Raw genomic sequence first — 14455 nt, 5'->3', positions numbered from 1 at the left:
GATCCCTTCCCTCCAGCATGTCTGCTGCACCACACAGCTTGGTGTCATCAGCAAACTTGATGAGGGTGCACTCAATGTCCGTGTCACCAACAAAGATGTTAAACAAGACCGGTCCCGGTACTGATCCCTGGGGGACTCCACTTGGACATGGATGCATTGACAGCCACTCTTGGGTGTGGCCATCAAGTCAGTTCTTTATCCACTGAGTGGTCCATCCATGTACTTGACTTTATTTTTCAGAATGCTCAGATGTTCATCTGAAGCACTCTTGGTATGGTCTACAAGCTTCACTATCTTCTGTATTCCATGGCTCAAATTATCCACGGATTCTGCAAGTCTCTGCCAGCGCGAATCAGTACTATTACTAGGAAATGTTATTGCTGTACACAACACATGAAGTACTTAATCTGGTTATACCCAGCATTAGAACTGTTAAAGCTATTGCAACACAAATTCCAAGACAGGCTTTTCCAGTCATGTGGGAAACTACCAAAGGAGAGAGAAAGTTTGTGCTGCTGAGATTAAATTCCTATCAATCTGGTATACCTACACATAGTTTAATCATACCTTTGCTCACAATCTATAATCCAGTTTCTAAGTTATTTGTTGAGGTGACTCTGAAAACATCCTCTCCAATAGCTTTGACCGTCTGAGACACCCTTCCTGATACCTTTTCACACAGAGAAAGAAAGATTTAGTGATATGACATGTACTTGCTCAGTCCACCCATTAGATAGTGATAAGTACTTCAAGCTGCATCAGAAGATCCGCAGAACATATGAACTCTAGAGAGTAAACTTCTGCTTATCCCAAGCATTCTCAGCAGTGGCAACAGCAGGGGTATCCAGGAAGCCAAAGCAGATTCTCAGGGGTAACTCTTCTGAACAGCACACAGGAGGCAGCCATGGCAACTCCCCCCTACCCAAGGGAGTCCTCAGTAATGGCTTCACATGCTCTTCTTTTTGAGGTTTAATACCTGAATAATACACGACAGTTTTGAACCAGCTTTGAACAGGGATGAGACCAGAGACTGAATCCAGTCAGTGTGCAGAAGGACGTTTTAATGGAGATTTTATATCAAAGCACAAATAAAGCCTTGTGATAATGAAAATGTGTGGGATATTATTGTCAGCAATACTGTTGATAGGCTTTAGAAAAACACTATGGGTTCAAGGTCAGATTTCCACCAAGGAAAGTTGTCACCAATATAAATTGTAGTCAAGTTAGATTCTATAGTTACCAATACTAATATTTGACATTCCTATTATGAAAAAAAGCTACTCTCCAGCTGTATGTATGTTTACACTGCATGCTGCACATCAATAGGTGGTTGCTGAGGGAACAAGTGAACTCATTTTGCCTGTGTCCAGAACTGAATGCAACAAAACAACAAAAAAACCACAAACAAATAAATTAAAACCAACCAAACAGAAGCCAATACCAACACAAACACACACACACACACAAACCTCTTAAGTGACTTGTGGCAATTCATTACCCATCATGTGCTAATAATCTCAGCCTCTCAACTGCTTTCATTAGCTCAGCACTTTATTAATGCCCTCATGTATCCTTTTTCCTTTCAGCTCAGGGCACTGATAGGACCAGTTTGCACCTGCCCACAGTGTGTAGCATAAACATAGTGTAGGAGGACTCTATAGCAAGGATTATTTGCCATCCCCCAAGTGGAGCAGATTGTGCTCATGGAATAAAAGTGGTGGAAGAGAAATAAAAATGTACTGGGAGGGTTGGAGGGCAGCAGCTGTAGAGTCACTGATTGATTGGTGTGGGAGGGGCTCCCATACAAAACTGACATTGATCTATCTTTTAATCTAACAGCACAACAACAAATCTTAAGGCAATCAATTTTAATGGTATTAATAGTCTCATTCAAATTATTCACTTTCTACCTTAATTTAGGAGGCTGGCTTCATATTTCCTTGGCAGATTTGTCAAACAGGTATTGCTGTTTCTTTGAGAGCAGCTTTCCTTAATGCTCCATTTCTTTAGCATGCTTACTTCTTTAAAGATTGTTATAATTTCCTCTCGGGACTGAATAATTAATAATTCATTCATTTGCTTCTTGTTGTGATAATCTTTCTTCCTTGTATAAATCATTTCCATGTTAGCTTGTTTTTCCTTTTGGCAAACCAGAGCCAGCCTCACATATCTTAATCCCACAGAGGCTCTGACCAGTTTAGATAATCTTTGTCATTCCTGAGTCAAGGCTGGGCACAGGTCAGGACTCTTCATTTTAGCAATTGCCCTTGCTTCATCTATGATTTTCTCTCTTGAACAAACCATCAGCTCAGCATATTTATGGTGTTTTTCCTTTCATTTCAGGCTTCACACAATGACCATGAGAATCAATAGGAAATTTTACTCTTGGAACAATATGCACTGGAAAGGGGAAAAAAAAAAGTATCACTTTCCAGTGGATTGAACTGGGTGAGCAGGGATAGGATGAACCACTTTGAATGAGAAACCAATAACTTGAGCAGCAAGCTCAGGGAGCTCGTAGCCTGGTAAGTGTATAATCATCTTCCACATCTGCTTTAGTCTGTGGAATAAGTAAGTAAATAATAAATATAGGAACAGAAGCCAAATTGCAGCATTCCTGTAACCAATAGCCAAGGAGTGCTGCAGTAATGTTATTTTTCATTTTAATTTGCTTCTAAGTAAAATATTAATATAAATACATGTAAACACCATATGTAAAAAAATTATCTCTACTATTAAGGGACTACATTTTAATTTAAGGGAATACAGTTAAGGAAATGCATTTAAATAAATACATCTTCAGTTTCAGAGCCTTTCTTAGTTTCAGAAAATTCAGACACTTTGAGAACAGATACCTCTGCTGGAAGTTGGAAGACTGAGCTTTATATCTCTCACTTTATTCATATAGTCTTCCATAAAGATTTGGAACTGACCACTTCCAGAGGCAGGTTTGATGTATTTTTGATCCTACACAGCAAGACAGTCCTTATATCCATAGAACCTGATACTCTCACAGTAGGAGTCTTTACATTATAGATAGTGCTGGTCTCGTACATGCAAGTGGCTGGTTGTCAGGTAGATTTGGGTTTGTTAACCACATATGTATCTGTCAGACATCCACATATGATCTGCAAGTCTGGGATTTATCTCACCTAACTTTTCTACAAAAAAATAAATACAACTGCTGAATCACTTCAGAAGGGCTTACCATCTCCATCCATTGCACAGAGGCAGTATAGTCATGTAAGACTTTACTCATCTGGTCAAGGGTGTAACCAGCTGTGTGAAGCTCTGCTATGCAACCATGTCCCAGTTAAGTTTGGGCTGTAGCTGTCAACATTAATCTGTGAGCAAGCCAATAAGTTGACTATGATGTTATACACATTAAGAGGGCACAGAGTGGAGAAGTGAATCCATGCTCATAAGAAGCTATTGCTTTTAGAACAGAAACATCGTCTTGAAAAGCTATGAAACTTTGATGAAAAAAGTGGAGAGTAAAAGGAAAGTGATTTAGCAAGACTGAGGATAAAATCCCTTCACAGAACAATGGAAGCCAATGCTTCCCCCTGACCACGAGGGGCCACAAGGATGATCAGAGGGCTAGAGCACCTCTCCTATGAAGACAGACTGAAGGAGTTGGGGCTGTTCAGTCTGGAGAAGAGAAGGCTCCGAGGTAACCTAATTGTAGCCTTCCAGTATCTGAAGGGGGCCTACAAGAAGGCTGGGGAGGGATTCCTTGGGATCTTAGGCAGTGATAGGACTAGGGGGAATGGAAGGAAGCTGGAGGTGGGGAGATTCAGACTGGATGTGAGGAGGAAGTTCTTCGCCATGAGAGTGGTGAAGCCCTGGAACGGGTTGTCCAGGGAGGTGGTTGAGGCCCCGTCCCTGGGGGTGTTTAAGCCCAGGCTGGATGAGGCTCTGGCCAGCCTGATGTAGTGTGGGGTGTCCCTGCCCATGGCAGGGGGCTTGGAACTAGCTGATCCTTGTGGTCCCTTCCAACCCTGACTGATACTATGATACTATGATACTATGACTCTCTCTCCAGCAAAGGCTCCCCCAGATATCTGCATCAAGATGGCAAAAAATGAAAATAAACTTAGCAGTGTCTCTTTCAGCCTTTGGTATCCATATCAGCCAGCAAGTAATTGCTGTATATGTAGACATTGTGCATGTGATCCTGACTTCATGCCTTTACCCAGAGCAAAAGATGCCCAGATGAAAAGTTTGTAAAATTCACTAAAGTGATTCAGATCACTAAACATAGGTACCTAGTATCAAGTGTTTAAATGTTCTGTTAAAATCACAATCATAATTTCTTCTGGCAGGTTTTGATGCAAGACCTTCCAGAGTACCCTGCCAAAGTCAGGTATGATAGCTTAGGGTATGATGAACTGCAGTAGTCACAAAATGAAGAAAGATGTAATTTGCCTAAAAGCAACAAAAGAACCTTGCTCTGCGTTACTTCTTCATTTTTTTTGAGAGACCTCCATAACCTGTGTTGATAAGGACACCTGAATCACAGCTCTCATATTCACATCCTGCCATTACTTATGTATAATTTGGTTACACAAGGTAGCTCTTGTCATGGTGCTGAACTCTTATATTACTTGTAGTACAATACACAAGATAAAGAGAGTATTTCCCAAAGACCTTAAAATGTAAACCCAAGTTCCTCCCAGATGCCTGTTGGACCAGCAATCTTCTTCTTTTACCACTTTTTGTGGAGAGAGATCTGAGAAAGCTCATATTACACTGGGAGAGAAACAGAAGATGGAGGAGGTAAAAAAATGCAAAGGAGGGACAGAAGAGAGAAGGTTAAGAGTACATAAAATGGGTAAATGAAGAGAGAAATATAAGCACTCATCTTCCATTAGGAAAGAACAGAAGAAATCACTTTACAATGAAGCCATCACCAAGGAAAACAGAAGAGGTGATTTTCCTTGAGAATGGCAGAAGATAAAAAGAAAAATAACATTCTTTCTTGCTTTAAAATGTTGTATTAAAAAAATGCCTCTTCCATAATTTAGTATGAGAATGGAGATAACCCTGTTAGAAAATCATCAGCTGAACAGAGATCTTATGGAAAATCACTCCAGAACTTTGAAAGAAGATCCATTTCATGGTAGAGAATAATTATATAGCAGTTTACTGCAAATTATATGACAGTTGCCATTAATAAAAGTGGAACACAACACAGAATATCTTAGTATTTATCCCATAGTCTGGTATTTCAAATGTTTGCTTTTGAAATCCAAGTCTATTATATCTGATTGCACACTTGATAACATCATACTGAAAAATCCTGTAACCAAAGTTCGCTATACAAGTGATATATTAGCCACATATAATCACAGTGCTGATTAATGCAAGCCCAGATTACAGTCTACAACTATATTTCACACAAATGTGAGATGCAAAGATGCATTACAGTACAGTTGCAGTGCACCTATAGGGTATTGAATGTGATTGTAAGCCAGTCAAAAAGATGCCTGTGGTGATTGTGCTGTGGACAGTGCAGTGTGCACAGTGCAGTGTTAAGTCACCTCATTAGCCCCAAGTAATTGAGAAATAAATGCATAAAGAGATAATCTAGAGGAATAAATTAGAATATTTAGAGGAACTAAACTCAGTTCATCGAGTCTTGGGGAAAGAGTCAAAGGTGTCAAGAAGATTGTGAAGTAGAATAGAATAAACCAGGTTGGAAGAGACCTTCAAGATCATCGCGTCCAACCTATCACCCAACACCACCTAATCAACTAACCCATGTAACCAAGCACCCTGTCAAGTCTCCTCCTGAACACCTCCAGTGACGGCGACTTCACCACCTCCCTGGGCAGTCCATTCCAATGGGCAATCACTCTCTCTGTGTAAAACTTCCTCCTGACCTCCAGCCTGAACTTCCCCTGGCGCAGCCTGAGACTGTGTCCTTTTATACAATACTTTGAAGGTAGCATGTACCCTTAGATCTGAAGATGAGAATTGTTTTGCTAATGGCTTGTAAAGGCATGTCATAAGAAAGAGTCAAAAGTTACAAAGGAATACAACCTAAAAGAATAAACCAATAGCTGGCTATGGTCTGTACCTCTGTGTCTTGAAAGAGCTCAGCTATGTGTAAAAGGGAACGGGTGGCAGTGGTGGCACCCATCTATGCAAGGCATTGTGTTATCACCATTCCTTAGTCTTTTTCACTATTCTTTCTCTTTTTTTAACATTTGGAAATCAAATTGGTTGGGATATTAATGTATTAATCTTTCATTTGTAGCAATAATTTTAGCATTTAATATCATAGCCACAATTTCAGAAATGCTAAAAGCAAACAATACAGCAGAAGCCCTGGTAAACCCCAACTATATATTCTTCCTCTTTATAATCTTCAAAGTCTCACACCCATTTAGTTAGACAAAATACAGAACATGGCTTCACATCCTCTCCATGCTGCTAGTCTTATCTGACCAGAAGCTGAATCCGCTTGGAGTCAGAAACACTACAGAATCAAACATATGTGGTGGCCACAACCCTTCGCTCTGTTTAGTAGTTATGTTATGTCAGTTGTTGTTTCTCAGTCTAAGAATTGCTCATTGATTTGTCTTGGAAATTAAAGCCTAAGCTGTCATTGTATGACTTTCCTGACCACATCAGCAAACAAACCTGAGCAGCTTCACAGTGATGTAAAAATACAGGAGGAGTTTTGGGGTAGGGAGGGAGAGAGACACGAGGCTTAAGGAAGAGATTGGTTATCAGGTGAAAAGGCTCTGCTTTTGTGAATATCTGTAGATAAGTTATATGAGCCATGTTAAAATGTATAACCTTGCAACTTCTTCCCCTTCTCTTCCAGACAAAGAACACATAGCAAATGTCTCTTCTATTCATTTCAATCAATATTTGAGAATTATGCCTCATTATTCATGTGTTATTAAAAACTATGAGTCTTGGAAGTGTACTAAGAACTTGTGGTCACAGGCAATGTGAAACATCAGAAAAGTATTCCTGCTCTATCTGTTATTCTATACAAGTTTGGCAAGCAATTTACTAGACAATAAATTAAAGTCAGCTGTTCTATGAATTCAGAGATTGGTATATTTTGACCAAGAAACTGGAATTGTGTTGAAAATAATTTTTGTAATATTGATTCACATGGGCAGCTAAGTCCATCGGGGCAAGAGAGAGGAGTGTTTTATGACCCTTTTCTTAATAAGGAGAAAAAGATAGCTGCAAATTTTCAAAATACTTCACCTGTCTTCTCCTGCGTTTCCACTCTGGTGCCTCCTCCCACAGCTGCTTTGTACTAGGGGTATCATCCTGGAAACAGAAAGCTGTTCACAGGTGCTATCCTTTCCCATGAGAGTGAACAAATGGCTCCAGAAACAGGAGGTAGATTGGAAGGACTGTGTAAAGAAGGAGTATATAGCCTGCCAGTAAAGGTTCAGACTTTCCGAGTTTTTGTACACAACAGGATCTTTTCCTTTGACATTCAGTATGAATTAAGAAGCAGAGCATCAGATAAGAGGAGGATTGCTAATTTATTCCCCTGGAAGTCTTACAATGCTGGAAAAACATAACCTCTTGAGAAAGCTGGGGGAGCTATGGGCAGCTATGGGCAGCTATAGTGACCAAGAACACTTTAAAATAAGATATGACCTTACCCCTCCTCACACTCAGATTCTCACTCACAAACCACTCTGCTCCTGACTTTCTCTTGCAGCCTTTGACATTTTATTTGGGCACGCAGATAAGGCTGTAACAGAAGAACAAAGGAAGCAGCAGAACCATAGAGAAATTTCCTTCCCTCCTCCAGCAGCACACAAACAAATAACTCAGCTGCATCCTTTTAACAGCTTGGGATCAGGTTCACACTTTTCATTCAGTACACTGCACCAGGATGATTTGTGTTTATTGGAGCCACTGAAGCAGTCAAATCTGAGACCAACATTTTCTTAGTATAATAGAAGTTAATTGGAGCATTTCAAGCTTTTTTCTGGGACTATCTTTAGACTGATCTGCCACAGGATGGAGTGCAGGGTAAAATATAAATGTTAAAATAGAACAAGCCAAACTTATGCCCATCTGATGCTGCACACCCTCTATTAGTGGTATTTAAGATCTAGCCAGCCTTAGAGTTCAGAAGGTGAAAACTTCCTCAGAAAGATCAAAGCTACTATTTTCTGAGGGTAGAACAAAAATTTTAAACCACAAAGGAAAGACATGGAAAAGTAAAGGCTTCTCATTCTGTAAGTTCACAATAATTCAGATGTTGCCTAACAGCCACCAGTCTGAGTTTCTTCTTCATTTGAAAATGTGATAATTGATCATTTCCATTAAAAAAAAAAACCAAAAACAAAAACAAAAACAATCAAACAAAATCCCACCAAAATGTCAGGAGAAGGGGAAAAAAAAAATCTCAACCTCATCTTCATTATTCCACCTGGAACCCAGGTTTCTTTTTGAGTATTTAATAAATATCATCGATGCAGACAAAATTTAAATAAGATTTCAAACATTCATTTTTCTTTTGGTTTTTGAGACTGAAATATACTGAGTCACTTCTGTGTCTTCCTCTCCAGCCAAAAGGCTGGAAGCTTATAGATTTGTGGGGTTTTGAGGTTTTATTTGTAGACAGGTGGATCTTGGTCTCTTCTCCCAGGCAGCCAGTACCAGAACAAGAGGACACAGTCTCAGGCTGCACCAGGGGAGGTTCAGGCTGGATGTCAGGAAGAAGTTCTATACAGAGAGAGTGATTGCCCATTGGAATGGGCTGCCCAGGGAGGTGGTGGAGTCACCACCATTGGAGGTGTTCAGGAGGAGACTTGATGGGGTGCTTGGTTGCATGGGTTAGTTGTTTAGGTGCGTTGGATTGGTTGAAGGGTTGGACGTGATGATCTTGAAGGTCTCTTCCAACCTGATTTATTCTATTATTCTATTATTCTATTCTGAAGCTGGGTTTCTGACATATCATAACTCCAGGAGACCATCATTTATAGTAACAATAATTTTTCAAAAATGCATAATGCAATTGCAATATTGTCTATCTTTCCTTAATCTGAAAATAACAGCTGCTGAAAGAAAATCCAAACAACTGTAAACAAAACTAGATTTCACAGTTTAAAGATTCTGCTTTTATCAAAACTTACACATATGTTTCCAGACAAAGATTCTCTTTTGAAAACTGTTTTTTGTATCATCTGAAAAATGTTATGGAAACCTCTAATTGATAGGAAAGCTGAGAACTCTTTGATATGTTTTCCCTCCACTGCTTAATCACCTTCTCTGTGTAAAGATGCTTACTTTGTTTCTCATTTACAGTTGTCTGAATTCAGCTTCCAGCTATTGTACTTTGTAATGCCTTTGTTTTCTAGATTAAAGAACACTTCAGTAGCCACTGTTTTCTCCTTATAGAGTGGTTTTGTCTATGCTTATAACCAAGTCACCTCTCAGTCTTCTTTTTGCCATAAAGAAGTGTGAGGGATGAAAGTCCTAACGGCTATGCAGTCTGGAATAGTACTAGAATAGGAAACCCGGTGCTTATTATGAGACCTGTCGTTCACCCTTAGGCAAACAAGCTTATCTACCCTCATGTTATCCTTCTTCAAGACCTCTCTTGGTTGTTTAAATTGCAAAGTCTTTGGGTGTATCTGCAGCACAACAGATTTACAACTTTTTTCTCAGATGTGTATTAGCGCAATAAAAGGCAGCTGAACCATATGTGGCGGTTTTAGGCTGATGCCGAGGAAATTTTCCGCAGATCTCAGTAGAAAGCAGTAGCATATAGATAAATTACCATTGGATGTAAAGGGGAAATAATGATAAGGTCTAAATAATTGCACTGGTCTGATAACTAATATAAAGTTAGTTGCATAAATTATTCTAGTTCTTGTCTCTTTGCTCTAGCTGATACTAGCTGGTGGCTTTTGCTTGGCTGTTGCTGACCTTGGCCACGTTCTAATTGTGGCTAAGTAACTAACAAGCTACTCTCTGCTCTTCTATTTTCTCTTTTCCCTTGTACAGGGGGAAGGGGACAGAGAGCCAGAAGCTAAAGGTAAACCCCTGGTTTTGTCCAGGGTGGTCCTTGTGTTATTTATAAACTGTAAATGAGGATAAGCCAAACCCAAACTTAGAGACACTTAATATGCCAAAAGTGGTATGGTGATGTAGTGCAGTCAAGCAGGCCTTATTCTGGGACATTCTCATAAATGTTACTATGTAGAGTGTGGCATCTTTGGTGACAGGTTGGACTTGATGATCTTTGAGGTCTTTTCCAACCTTGCTGATTCTATGATTCTATGATTCTATTTGCACATGTGAATATATGTAAACATTGTTTATTTTGTACATATTCATTGCATTTCATACCTCTAGATTTTAGTTTGCTTGTAAATATAACTTTATTTGCTTCCAACTGAGATAGTCTGGCAATTTTATTTTGGGGGGTAGCTCTCCAAATTAGTTGTGGAGGTAATTTCAACCCACCACACCACTGTATAAAGGGCTTTGTCCATTGTGGATTATTTATATTTATTTGATTGGAAACTGTTCTTCCATTGTTCTCTAAAGTTTGGTTTTGTTTGTTTTTGTTTGCTTCCTTGTTCCTAGTTCAAACATTGAGTGATTTGAAAGACATGAGAATCCCTCTATAGATCACTGCTGACCTGATTTCAGAAAATTTAAAATCTAGTTAAAAATATGAAGTTTTTCTGACCTATCAGTTCCTAATCCTAAGGAAAAAAATCAATGGAAAAACAGTTTCAAATATTTTTATGTGGATGTTGTGAGCAGACAGATTACTAATGTAAGTAGTTCTGTTCTTTTAGAATGTTAGTTGCTCCACTTTAATTAAATGTAGGCAACAGGTCCCTACACTAAACTTTAAAAAAAGTGCAATTAACAGTATTAGAAAAATATGTATTTTATATGTTGCTCTTGTACATATACCTGCAGTAATTAAAGGTACTAAATGGCTGAGGCAAAATTAAGAGGCATCATTTAATATCTGAACTCCATGATTCTTATGGGTTTTTAGAGAGGTTGAGTTAATTAAACTTGAAGTTAAGGGTAAAGAGTTAATCAAACCTAGGGCAAAGTGAAAGATTTTTGAAGCTAAGAGTGTCCAGAGACATGACTGCAGTCAAGACAGAAAAATTCTGAGAATATTTCAAAATAGAAAAAAATTGCATGGAAAGCTGCATTGGTAACTTGTGATAGATAATATGTAATACATAACATCCTCAGAGGTAAGCTTAGGAAGTGAGGAGAGTGGGGTGGACTGAGAACTATGTGAATGACAGAGCTTCAGGGGTTCTGGTCAGTGGTGCAGAGTCTAGTTGGAGGCCTGTATCTAAGAGCTCCCCAGGGGCCAGTACTGGGTTCAGTCTGATTCAATATCTCCATCAATGACCTGGATGGAGATGTACTGATGTAGTCTTGCAAAGTTTGATTGCTCCCAAAACCAGGAGGAATGGTTGACACACAAGAAGGCTGTGCTGCCATTCAGCAAGATATAGATAAACTGGGGAACTGGATAGAAGGGACCCTAATGAATCTCAACATGGACAGGCTTAGAGTCCTACATCTATGGAGGAATAATTCCATAAACCAGTAGAGGTTAGGGGTTGACCTGCTGGAAAGCAGCTCTGTGAAGAAGGACCTGGGAGTCCTGGTGGATGTAAAAGCCAGCAGTGTGGCTACACTGGAGTATCATATCCATGTCTTGTGGCCACATCTATAGTACCATATCCAATTCTAGGCTCCCCAGTTCAAATGAAACAAGGAAATACTGACAAATGTCCACTGAATGGCTACAAAGATAATTACAGGTCTGGAACATCCCTTTTACAATGAGATGTTGAAAGACCTGGGGCTCTTCAACCTGGAGAAAAGTGATGGTGCATTGAGCTAAATCTGGCTGGCGCCCAGTCACCAGTGGCATCCCTCATAGTTCAGTACTGGGGCCTGTCCTATTTAATATCTTTCTCAATGATCTGGATTAGGGGATTGAGTGCACCTTCAGAAAATTTGCAGATGACACCAAGCTGGCTGGCTGTGCCAATCTACTAGAGGGTAGAGAAGCTTTACAATAGGACCTGGGCAGGTTAGATTGACGGGCCAAGGCTAATTCTATGAAGTTAACAAGCCCAAGTGCCAGGTCCTGCACCTGGGTCACAAATTGCAAAACTGCAACTCAGAGACCTGGGGGTATTAGTCAGCAGTGTGCGCAGGTGGGAAAGCAAGCCAGTGGTATCCTGGCTTGTATTAGAAATACTGTGACCAGCACGAACAGGGAGGTGATCATCCCCCTGTACTCAGCACTGATGAGGCCACATGTCAAGTATTGTGTTCAGTCCTGGGCCCCTCACTACAAGCAGAACATTGAGGTGCTGGAGTGTGTCCAGAGAAGGGCTACGAGGCTTGCGAAGGGCTTGGAACACATGACCTACAAGAAGTGTCTAAGGGAGCTGGAGCTGTTCATTTTGGAGGATAAGGGGAGACCTCATTGCTCTCTACAAGTACTTGAAGGGAGGTTGGAGCAAGAAGGGGGGCAGCTGCTTCTCCTTGGTGTCAATTGATAGGACTAGAGGAAATATTTATAAGCTGCAGCTGGGGAGCTTTAGGCTGAGTGTTAGGAAATATTTCTACACTGAAAACCTCAACCCACCACAACTGGAATGTTCTGCCCAGGGCAATGTTGGAGTCACTGTCCCTTGAAGGTGTTCAAGCAGCATGTGGACCTGGCACTTAGGGGCATGGTTTAGTGTTGACTCTTCAGTGCTGGGTTGGGGGTTGAACTGGATGATCTTTGAGGTCTCTTCCAGACAGATGTATTCTGTGATTCTGTGAGAGGGGATCTTATCCATGCCTATAAATACTTACAGAGCAGTGTTCAAGAGAATGGGGTCAGTCTCTTTTCAGTGGTGCCCAGAGATAGGACAAGAGGCAATGGACGCAAACTAAAACAGAGGAAGTTCCGGGTAATCATAAGGGGAAAATTCCTTAATTTGAGGGTGACAGAGAAGTAGAAGAGACTGCCCAGAGAGCTTGTGTAATCTTCTCCAGGGACATTCAAAGCCCACTTGGACATATTTCTGTGCAGTCTGATCTAGGTGAACCTGCTTTAGCAGACGGGTTGGACTAGGTGATTCCCAACGGTCCCTTCCAATCCTTATCATTCTGAGCAGAAGATGGGCTGAGATTTCCTCACTACATCCATTGTAAAGTTGAATTTCTGTACTGTTCAAGGTATTAACTGGTTCCTTAATGTAGATCAAAGACTGACAGTCTTGAAATCATGGCCTCATATCAGTACCTGTCTGAGCATACTCACCCTGTTGTAACCAGGGATAATTTGTGGTAGCATAAACCAAACATCCAAGTTAGTCTCTGGGCTAAATCCATCTGGCGCTTATCAATTCTGGGTTTTTTATGCATCATACCAAATATTAACCCTGAAGAGACCCAAACAGCTAGATGGGAGCAGTTTTTATGTCCTCACAGTGCATTCTGGACACCCCACTTGTACAAGCCTTAATTCTCACTGGCCTTTATTAGAATAGAAACAATGGTTTGGAATAGAATAGAATTAACCAGGTTGGAAAAGACCTTTGAGATCATCAAGTCCAACCTGTCACCCAACACCATCTAATCAACTAAAACATGGCACCGAGCACCCCATCAAGTCTCCCTAAACACCTCCAATGATGGTGATTCCACCACCTCCCTGGGCAGCACATTCCAATAGCAAATCACTTCTTCTGTAAAGAACTTCTTCCTAACATCCAGCCTAAACCTCTTCTGGTGCAGCCTGAGACTGTGTCCTCTTGTTCTGGTGCTGGTTGCCTGGGAGAAGAGACCAACCCCCACCTGGCCACAATCTTAGATGGCTTCTGTGGCAACTACACCTAAACATTCGCATGAACAAATGGACTTTACTGCAGTGACAGCCTTTGTGACCCCACTCAGGTGGCACTTGTGCCCTCTGTCCCAACCTGGAGGTCATTTCCACTGCTGAGATCTTAAAGTGATCAAAGAACATGAAGGATGAGCCTGCTCACTGATACCCTCTACTCCCAGCACCAGTTTGGCACAGTATTCTCTTGCATCAACTGTTGTGCCTATATATGTCACATAGATAAGTGTATGAATAGATATGTAACTCACACTCATACTATCTATGTCTGTATAACTGCATACACATTGTGTACATATACACAAATACACAACAGTAGACACAAAATGCATAAGTACATACATATATAAATATGTTTAATTATGCCAGTAACAAATGCAAGTGTTACACTATGACCTATAAAAATACAGGTGATAGGTGCCTTTGTCAATACTAATTTCTGCTATACCCATGGCCCCATCACCTAAAACAGTCACATAGTAATCCTTCACAATGTGATAATTTGTGCAGATTTCTCACACACCCTAGAATTCTGAGAGATACATTAAAAAAGAAAAAAGA

The sequence above is a fragment of the Melanerpes formicivorus genome, unplaced genomic scaffold (assembly GCF_026170545.1).
Source record: "Melanerpes formicivorus ecotype bairdi unplaced genomic scaffold, bMelFor1.0.p_v2 SCAF_2, whole genome shotgun sequence".
NCBI lineage: Eukaryota > Metazoa > Chordata > Aves > Piciformes > Picidae > Melanerpes > Melanerpes formicivorus.
This window is presented reverse-complemented; position numbering follows the sequence as displayed.